We start from the raw sequence: 10,249 nt of genomic DNA on the forward strand, positions 1-10,249 counted from the left end.
AAGATTTTATTTATTTATTTGAGACAGAGAGAATGAGAGAGACAGAGAGCACATGAGAGGGGGGAGGGTCAGAGGGAGAAGCAGTCTCCCTGCCGAGCAGGGAGCCTGATGCGGGACTCGATCCTGGGACTCCAGGATCATGACCTGAGCCGAAGGCAGTCGCTTAACCAACTGAGCCACCCAGGTGCCCCAACCATAGAGAAGTAATTTAAATATTTTGAGCCATTGTTTGCTTACTTTGTTTCTGACATAGGGGAATGGATTAGAAACATGTATATCCTTATGTTTTTATAATTTAAAAAATGAGGCACCTGGATGTCTCAGTTGGTTAAGCATCTGCCTTCCATTCAGGTCATGATCCCGGGGTCCTGGGATGGAGCTCCGCGTCAGGCTTCCTTCTCAGTGGAGAGCCTGCTTCTCTCTCTCCCTCTGCTTCTCCCGTTTGTGCTCTCTCTCTCTCTCTCTCTGTCAAATAAATAAATTAAAAATCTTAAAAAATAACCCTACTAATTATCATTTCAATAAAAGGAAACTGAATGATTGCCTAATTATGGAAGTATAGGCTGACTCTTGTAAGAAGTCTTCTGAATCCAGACATCATGAATTAATAGTGATTTCTTTAATGAAAATTGAATGATAGAATCACTTTATGATATCATATGTGAAATATATATCTCCACTCATTTATTTAATCATTTATCTTAATTACCTTTGGAAATTTTTAATACTTGAGCTATTTTTAAATTTTGAGCAGCAAAAAAAAAATAATAATAATCAATTTACTCCACATATCAAGAATTTAAAACAAGCAAGGGGCACCTGAGTGGCTTAGTTCCTTGGGTGACTAACTCTTGGCTTTGCTCAGGTCGTGATGTCGGGGTTGTGGGATTGAGCCCCATGTCTGGCTCTGGGCTCAGTGAGGAGTCTGCTTGGGATTCTCTCTCTCCCTCTGCCCCCTCCCCCAGCTCATGCACGCACTTGCACACTCTCAAATAATAAATGAATCTTAAAAAAAAAGAATTTAAAACTAGCAAATGACAAGAAAAGAAAGCACACTTTTAGAATAGATTACATAAATATGAAGTAAACAGTTCCCAGATAATGTAAAAGACCTCATGTAAGCTTTCTAAAATAAACACAGAGATATATCATTCAGCAGGGAGCCAGAGTTTCATAGAAACAGATATCACACTGTTAACTTATTCAGTAACATCAGGCAATGTGATGAGATGATGTCCCAAAATGACATCTCGAATACAATCCAAAGCAATAAAAAAAATTACTGGCTTTTTTGATGAGAGAAAATATATTTTATAATTATCTGATATTTATCCAAGGAAAATAAAAATGAAAAACTCCATGATGAATCTTTATGATAGACAGGGTCGGACCCAATGTTGAGAAAGAGTTTCATTACCTAACAGCTAATTCTTAATAGACTATAGCAGCTTATAATTTATGCTTTCTTTGTGATAGATTAAAAATAAGTACTATTTTGATATTAACAAAAATATTTCCAAGGACAGTACAAGTGAGCATCAGCACAGCAAATACTAGAGCATGAAAACCATTTGGTTTATAGTTTTACTTATTATAATAAAGATTACTTTATTCATTGATTTTTATTGATTTTCTTTTATGGAATGATCAACATAACTCTTAGGAAATGATGAGCACAGTCCCCTTAATGAAAAATGGATGTTAAGGCAGACTGATTCTTTTTATTGACCAGCGACTTTGCTAAAATGCATTTATTTCAGGTCAAGAAAAGGGCAGCTGTCTGACTACACATATCCTGAAAGATGTGATGTCTGCTTCTTCTGTTGCTATCCTTAGGACTTCACTCAAGCTCAAGGATAACCTGATGGTTAGAATTGCAAAATCTATAGCTTAGTTCAAATACAACTTTCTTCATCTACGATTAATGTGAAATCATGAAGTGCCAAGCAACAGGGGAAAAAAAAACAAAAATAATATTTTTTTAAGACATTGTTCCATTTTTCAGAAAACACAGGCTAAAGGGCACAAACTTGCAACCAGAAGATGAATGAGTCCTAGAGGTCTGATGCACAGCATAACGATTGTAGTCAACAACACTGTAGTACAAACTTCAAAATTGCTGAGACACTAGATCTTAAATGTTTTCACCACAAAAAAGGAATGATAATTATGTGACCTGATGGTGGTATTAGCTAATATTACGGTACTAATCATAATGTGATTAAACTTATACAGTGCTATATGTCAATTACACCTCAATTTAAAAAATAACATGTCACGAGAGAAGCAGGACTTGAGCAAGAATTTGAAGAAAGCGGAGGAATTAAGAAAGAAACCGTGGGATCCATGGTGATAAGGGAGAGTATTGAAGCACTACGGTCAGGTCCAAGGGAGTGTGAATGAACATCTGTGTCTGATTAAAGGGACAGTTTTTATAGGAGTGGATAAGGAGTAAGAACGGGAGTTAGAATGGGAGGAGGTTGAGAAGGTCATGGAAAGAAAAAGTTTTGTCAGTATGATGGTGATATAAGCAAAAAGTATTTGGGGAAATTATTCTAGCATCTTTGTGAAGTACATACAGTAAAGATTAGAGGCAATTTTCTGTCTCTATGGAAAGATGAATGAGCGTAGACTTAGGTACCATTTTTGGACAGCATTGTCACCAAAAGTAGAGCAGAGCAAAGTCACTCGCCCCAGATACTTTTACTACTTGGTGATTTTGAATAAATTCCGATATTTGCTCATACTCCATAACACGGTTATGGGCTGTTCCATTTGTATCTCCCCAGTTATATGTATCTTATTCTCTCCTATGAGGGTCTGGGTAAATTTCTCAAATATCTATTTTTTATGTCTCTTAACAATAAAATGAATTTAGCAAAACTATTAGAAGAATCTTCAAAGGTAATTAACATTTCTTTAAGAAGAAAATAATATTTTACTTCTTAAAAGTATTTGAGATTACCAAGATGAAAGATCATTTTTACAAATTTAGCATTACAATATCTAGAATGGAAATAAAAAGAATACAGTTATTTATTTTGTAAGTGCACAATGTATGAAATTAAAATCTTTATCATACCTATGTCTGAATGAGAGCTATGCTGTAGAATAATAGTGTATTATAATAAAAATGTTACTTTTATTGTCCTAAAACATGTTTTTGCCAAACTTTAATCTGTTTTCTGTTCTTTTCAATTACATAGGGCAGAAAATACAATGCTTTAGAAGAATTCAAGTAAAATAAGCAAACCAAAAATCTCTTGACCACCATTTTTTATGGGAGAAATGCTATTATCAGGTCTATTAGTTACACTTTTTCTATGCATTTATACCTGAATATACATGAACTGTAATGTAACCTACTTAAGGAAAGACATTTCCATCTATTTTATTCACTGCTGGATTCCTAATTCCTAGAAGCATGCTTGGCAGCAAATATGTTCAATGAATAAATAGATGTACAGAAACAAAGAAACAAGGGAAAAGAAGTCCAGCTGGTGATTTGACACAGAAATCTCCCCAGGAATAGAGCACGGGACCAAGAGTGGGAAATGTTGAGAACAAGTTTGTAATCCAGTGAATTGATGCACTTCATGTTTTAAAGAAACAGACTTGAGCATGTGAGGGGCAAGACATAGCAGTAATGGGAGGGTTCGGCTTCTTAGCAAAAAGAGATCCAGCTGGAAGTAGAAGGCATTTTTGTAGATACTGTACCAAAGGGAAAGAAGGAAGCATGTGATAGAAATGAAGGAATCTACGCAAGATAAAAAGATATCACCACCCAAACACTATCAGTTAATGACACTGTACTTCAACCTAGTAAAAGACAAAGGTAAATACTTTATATAATCAAAATGTAAATAAAAAATCATTTGAAAATTAAGCAAGGACCATAATTGAATACAAAACTGATAGCGATATACACAGCTTTCAAACTTATAATAGAGCCTACACAGAACAATTACACTGAGTCAAGTAACTTTGTGACACAGTAGTGTGTCGCCTCAGTAGGATGTAATTGAGGCAAAAAGAACTGATAAGAATATGTTATTGGTAATTGTTAATGCTGAGAAAAACAATATAGGAAAATTAAAGAGATGGGAGTATGCTTGATAATTATTATGCCCAAACCTTTTTATTTTCCCAACATAAAATTGAGACCTTGGGATTCTAAGTGATTGGATTCCATTCTCATAGCTAGCCAGTAACTGAGCTGAGGTCTCATTTCATGTTATACCATCTCTTTGGCTTCTTCACGGTGATGAGTCAAAATTAAATTGAAAAGGGATTTTAAAATCTTAAGGAAAAAAATCCCAAAATTTTATTTTCAGAACTTAATCATGTCTTTAATCATCTCTGGGACCATGGTGTTTTATAATTGTTAATAAATTCTATCCTACCCATACGGATTGGATTGAGGTTTCCTTCATTTTAAGACGCAGGGATAGAATTCTCCCTCTCCAAGACAACACAGTGAAAGTCATTCCTAAGAAAAAGACAGAAAGAATTGACGATCGAAGGGAAACATCGCTTTACTACCCAAAACATACTGGTTTGAAACAAGTATTTTGATGAGATGCTTTGGAAAGCAAGCCACATTATTCTTTTAAGAATGCCTACTCATGTTTTCATGGGCTCACATTTCTTTCAGAATCGTTAATTGGGCATTGTGATGAAGCATGCTCTGAGATTCAGCACATTTAAAACTAAACGACAAAAACCAGAATGATTGTGCAGTGTGTTGGAGACAGAGGGACACAGGAGTTAAACACAAAATGTTGGAAAGTTTTCAGGGCAAATTTTGTTGTGTTTGTTGTATTTCTTAGCTACAGAAACTATAGATACTCACTTTTGCTCTGATAGCCAAAATATTAATTTGACCTGATTATTTTGATTGATTTTTTTAAGATTTTATTTATTTATTAAGAGAGAGAGAGAGAGCGAGCATGCACAAGAGCAGGGAGAGGAGGGGCAGAGGGAGAGGAAGAAGCAAACTCCCTGCTGAGCAGATGAGGCTTGATCCCAGGACCCTGAGATTATGACCTGAGCCTCAGGCAGACTCAGGTGCCCCATTTTGGTTGATTTTAAACTTAAGTGTCTTTTCATTATTGAGTGGTTTTAAAGCTCATATGATTATTTAGGTAAAGTAGCTACAATGTCATAAAATGTATTATGAATGGGGCATATTTATCCAAATATAATAATTTAAACGGGAAAACAGAAAAAAAAATCACACCCCAATCTATTTTTGGCACCTTTTATACAGTTTCATATTAAACTGACAGAATTTTAACACCTTCATAGGGATAAAGGAGGAAAGAAGTGAAAGTTGTCTTTGGAAATGAATGAAGATGTTTATTGATTGAGACTGGAGAGAGAAATATGCTTGCATGATGAAGCAAACAGTGCTTAAGTGAGTGTTAAGTGTGTTAATGTTCTCATTTAGACTCTTCCTGGGGCACCTGGGTGGTTCAGTCGGTTAAGCACCTGACTCTTGATTTTGGCTCAGGTCAAAATCTCAGGGTTGTGAGATCGAGCCCCGGGTTGGGCTGGTGCGGGGCCTGAAGAGAGATTCTGTCTTCCTCCTCGAAGAAGGCGCCCAACTGCCAGGGGTGAGAGTGCTTATTGGACCATTGCTGCTTTGTACTCTGAAGTACTTGAAATGCAAATGTGGAGACTTTCTATCTAAACGCTTGGCAAGATTAGGCACCTAATTAGGATGGTTTTTCAATAGGTTGGAGTAAGCATGTCGTCAGTACTGATAGTTTGGTCTCGGAGGCCTTATGGTTCATCTCGAAGTATCCTAAGTAAAATTGGTACTAATTTATCTCTGATCCAGTGTCCAAGAGTTCAGTTTCAGCTTACCAGCCCTAATATAGAATGGAGCCCCAGCCATCCAGGAAATGATGAAATGGTGTCTTTTGCTGATGTTGGACAGGTAGCCAAAGAAGAAGGGGAGTGTTTAACAAGACGGCGGACAGAGGTCAAATCAAGACAACAACTTCAGGATGACCTTCCTTTCTTTGATAAGCCTCCAAGCAGGCGGTTTTCCTTACCGAAACTGTCTCTAGAAGAGCCTCATCTGAAGATAGCACTAGTGAATGAGCAAGGATTGCAGAAGATCAGTGCCCTTGAAAATGAACTTGCTGCTCTCAGAGCTCAAATTGCCAAAACTGTGACCCTGCAAGAACAGCAAAAGCTCATTGCAGTTGATTTAGATTCCACCACATCTGTTCTGCAGCACCACCCTCAGTCCCACCACTCTCCCCCCAACCCTCCCCAGCCCTCCCCCATCAGGGCTCCACCAAAGTATATCTGCTATTGACCCGATGAAAGAGGGAAGGAGAGGGGCGCCTGCGTGGCTCAGTCGTTAAACGTCTGCCTTCGGCTCAGGCCATGATCCCGGGGTCCTGGGATCGAGTTCCGCATCAGGCTCCCTGCTCCTTGGGAGCCTGCTTCTCCCTCTGCCTCTCTCTCTCTGTCTCTCATGAATAAATAAATAAAATCTTTAAAAAAAAAAAGAGGGAAGAAGAGGTTTGAAAAAAGCCTGTGCGGGAAAGACTCTGGTTAAGAGCAGGCCAAAGAAACCTGATATGCCAAATATGCTAGAGAGCCTTAAAGATGGGAACTGTGTAGAATGTAGGTCAGTAAAAAGGTCAGAACAGGATATAAAGCCCAAACCGGTGGAAGCTACTGACCCGGCTGTCCTCCTAGCAGAGGCTCTGAAAAAGAAATTTGCTTACCAATAAAAAGGGATAGTCAAAAAAAAAAAAAAAAAAAAAGGGATAGTCAAGGTGAAATCGAGAAAGGAGTTCCAAAGTCTGCATCAGAGGCCACCTCAGAAACAGTTGTTTGGACCTCACATGTTGGAATCCACAGGAAAAATGAAGGCTTTAACCGAAAATATTTCAACTTCCTAATAAACAGTGAACTGAGAAAAATTATCCCTGTTCCAGCTGTTGGTTTGTTAGGGCTGCTCGGGTAGCAGAAATCAACACTATTTAGTAAATACCTGAATTTAGTATTCAGTGGGATCCTTTAAATCTAATTAGATTCAGCAATAACAAAAACACTCTAAGTTTGTGGGGTTTGTTTTTTGTTTTTTTCTGTTTTTGAGAAGGTCAGTTCTGAAGTTTTCCATAACCTGTGTATACGGATATAACGTGTTCTTAATGTATAGCCAGGATGTTTAGCTTTCTAGCCTTGAAAACAATTATATAGATTTCAGAAGAAAGGATATTTGTGGATGTGAGTTTTTAATTCTTAACACTAATTTATCTGTGCAAATGTTTTATATGCATATATTTAGGTATAAAATAGTATGTAAAATTTCATAATGATGTCAGCAAGAGTCCTGTTACCATCATTAGTTGTCAGTGATCATTTACCCCTCAATGATGGAACTGAAGGTCTAACACGGGTCGTTGGAATGAAATATTTAGGATTGGAATCTTTTTGCCTTGAATAGGACTTTTACCTTAGATTCTCTCTCACATTTCCTTGGAGATGGAGTTCAAGTAGGAACCAGATAATATTCACTGCTGAAAATTCCATAACGCTTTCGTTTAAAGGGAAGTCAAAGACCATGAAAGCTGCTTTTAGTTCAGTGCTATCCAGTGCTGAGAAAGAAAAGGTGCTTTTCAAATAGTGAGGACTCAAATTATTGAATTAAATCTACAAGTGAAAACCAGAATGTACCATCTTCTTTTTTTTTTTTCCAGTTTAATAAATAGCATCATAAAGATGACCTGTTGCTAAGCTAATACTTAATGGAAATGGCAGCGTAATGGAGTTTAAAATTTTTTTAATATTGGTCAAATATAGTAGTTTTATAATGAAACATTGAAGAGTTGAAAGAAAGAATTTCCTATAAGTTGTTGATCATTGGTCAGAGTGCTGTTCTGTTGAATTACATTATGCAGCAAAACTTAGATGCTATTAGAAGTGGAGAAGAGCCTTTCTAATTCAGGACGTCCGAGAAATTGCTGTAAGTGATCGCTTGTGAATGCTTGATAAATCTTTCTGGTTTTCTGTATTTCTGTTAAACTCAGCTATAGTTAATTCCAGAATCTCCTACCATGAGTCAGTATTTGGATTTATTTAAATCTAGTAAAAAGAAGTGGAAATAGGAAGAGTAGACATTTACTTTTAAGTTATTGAAAATATGCACAGTGTTCTCAATATTAGAAAATGTTATTCAGCTTAAATTTGAACTGTGGCTTATTCGACCCATGTTGTTGATTTATATCATTTCTAATTGTTTTATATGACTTAAAAATTCTACCTTTAAAAGAAATTCAGGGGCGCCTGGGTGGCTCAGTCGTTAAATGTCTGCCTTCGGCTCAGGTCATGATCCCGGGGTCCTGGGATCGAGCCCCGCATCGGGCTCCCTGCTCGGCGGGGAGCCTGCTTCTCCCTCTGCCACTCCCCCTACTTGTGTTCCCTCTCTCGTTGTGACTCTCTCTGTCAAATAAATAAATAAAATCTTTAAAAAAAAAAAAGAAATTCAGAAAATTTGCCAGGATTACATATTTTGACCTCCTAGGAAATTTATATTTGTATCAATATTGAATTTTGGCCACCGTTCTAATTGAAGGAAGTTACTGTTTTGATATAAAGCAAACTTATATTTTCCTTGGAGAAAAAAAAAAAAGGATTTTTTTTTTACCCTCTGTCCCTCCCCACCAAGCTGGTATCCCTGATACCAGTTTAGTTGAACTTGAAGCTTCCTCTGTTCTATCACTATAATTAAAACACAGCTTAGTTCAGTACTTAATAAATGCCTGATATTTAATTCCAGTTTGTAGTTACTGAATACTGTGCTGAAAGACAGCCCAGACTTTTGGACTAGATTACTAAAGCACAGAAATTTACCAAAAAACTCTGTTGGTTTCCAAAAGAGAATTGCAAAGTCCTATAGCTATAGTACGCATTATAAATTTTCATGTCACTTAGAAGACAAAAAAGAGAGCCAAAAGTTTCTCTTCTTTAACCATGTTCCACAACATGACAAAAGCCATGAATCAGGGTAAGGGAGGAAAATTGATCCAGGTGCCAGGAATAAGAGATTCTACTACATCTTTTGTGTACTACTATTCTCACTTTGCTTTCATTTATATCATACTTTTTTGATTTTCCTCTGAACTCTTTGGCAGATACTACGCTCATGTTGATGCTTCTTTCCATATGTTACATCTGAGTGTTGGAAATTATCCTGCATCTTCTACACTTTTCTTCTCTTCCCTTAATGATTAATATATTCCCGTGCCTTTAAATGCTGTATGAATACTGAATATTCACGTAATTATATATGGACAATTTACAGCTATCTCAAATATGGCACTCTCAAACTACACGCTTAATCCAGCCTCCAAACTGATCCTGCCTCTAAAATTGGCATCACATTCCTCCAGTTAGAGCATTGAATAGCATCTTTACATATCTTCTTGATTTCACTCCTGACCCCCTCATATCTGTTTTCCACATGCCATCCACAGATATTCTGAAAAACTGACTAATTGGACTATGCCATTCTGCTGAATAAGTCCTGTGAAAGCTTTCTATCGACTTCAAATAAAAGTGATTTAGAAGTTGTGTTTGAGCATGGCCCTTCATACCTTTCCAAACACGTGTTGTTCCTCTCTCCCCTGGTTCTTCTAAATGTAAGCCCATTTGCTTCCTTTCATTTTCTAAAACACACTGAGCTCTTTCCTGGCCCAGACTTTTTACCTGTGCCCCTTCCTCTATCTCAAACACTTGCCACATGCCTTCACAATGCTACTGTGGTTACCCTTCACAGTTAAATACTGCCTGTCAGAGAAATGCCCCCACCCTTTTTAATTTTAATTTAATTTTTTTAATAGGCTCCACTCCTAACATGGAGCTGAACACAGAGCTTGAACCTACGACCCTGAGATCAAGAACTGAGCTGAGATCAAGAGTTGGATGTTTAACTGACTGAGCCACCCAGGTGCCCCAAGAAATGCCCTTTTAAATTGTGCACATTCAAGAACCATCATTGTCTGTCTTTGTACTCTCTCAATGCATTTATTATACTTACTGCAATGTATTGTCTACTTTTCTGACCATAAGCTCCATGAGGATACGGACTAGAGTTGGTGACTCATCAGTACAGTTCTCACTTAGCAGTTTCTCACACAGTGGAAGAACTTTCCATAAAAAATCATTAAATTTTGTTGTACATTATCCCACCATCTTTAATAATATTTTCTTTTTTAAAAAAAAA

At 37.0% G+C, this 10,249-nt stretch overlaps 1 pseudogene; it reads left to right on the forward strand.

The window, feature by feature from the left end:
* Window positions 1–5,571: 5,571 nt before the first annotated feature.
* On the forward strand, window positions 5,572–6,448 carry LOC102727144 (mitochondrial fission regulator 1 pseudogene; annotated as a pseudogene).
* Window positions 6,449–10,249: the final 3,801 nt, after the last annotated feature.

This window comes from Leptonychotes weddellii, chromosome 1 (assembly GCF_054177405.1).
Source record: "Leptonychotes weddellii isolate Sample4059 chromosome 1, ASM5417740v2, whole genome shotgun sequence".
Lineage (NCBI taxonomy): Eukaryota > Metazoa > Chordata > Mammalia > Carnivora > Phocidae > Leptonychotes > Leptonychotes weddellii.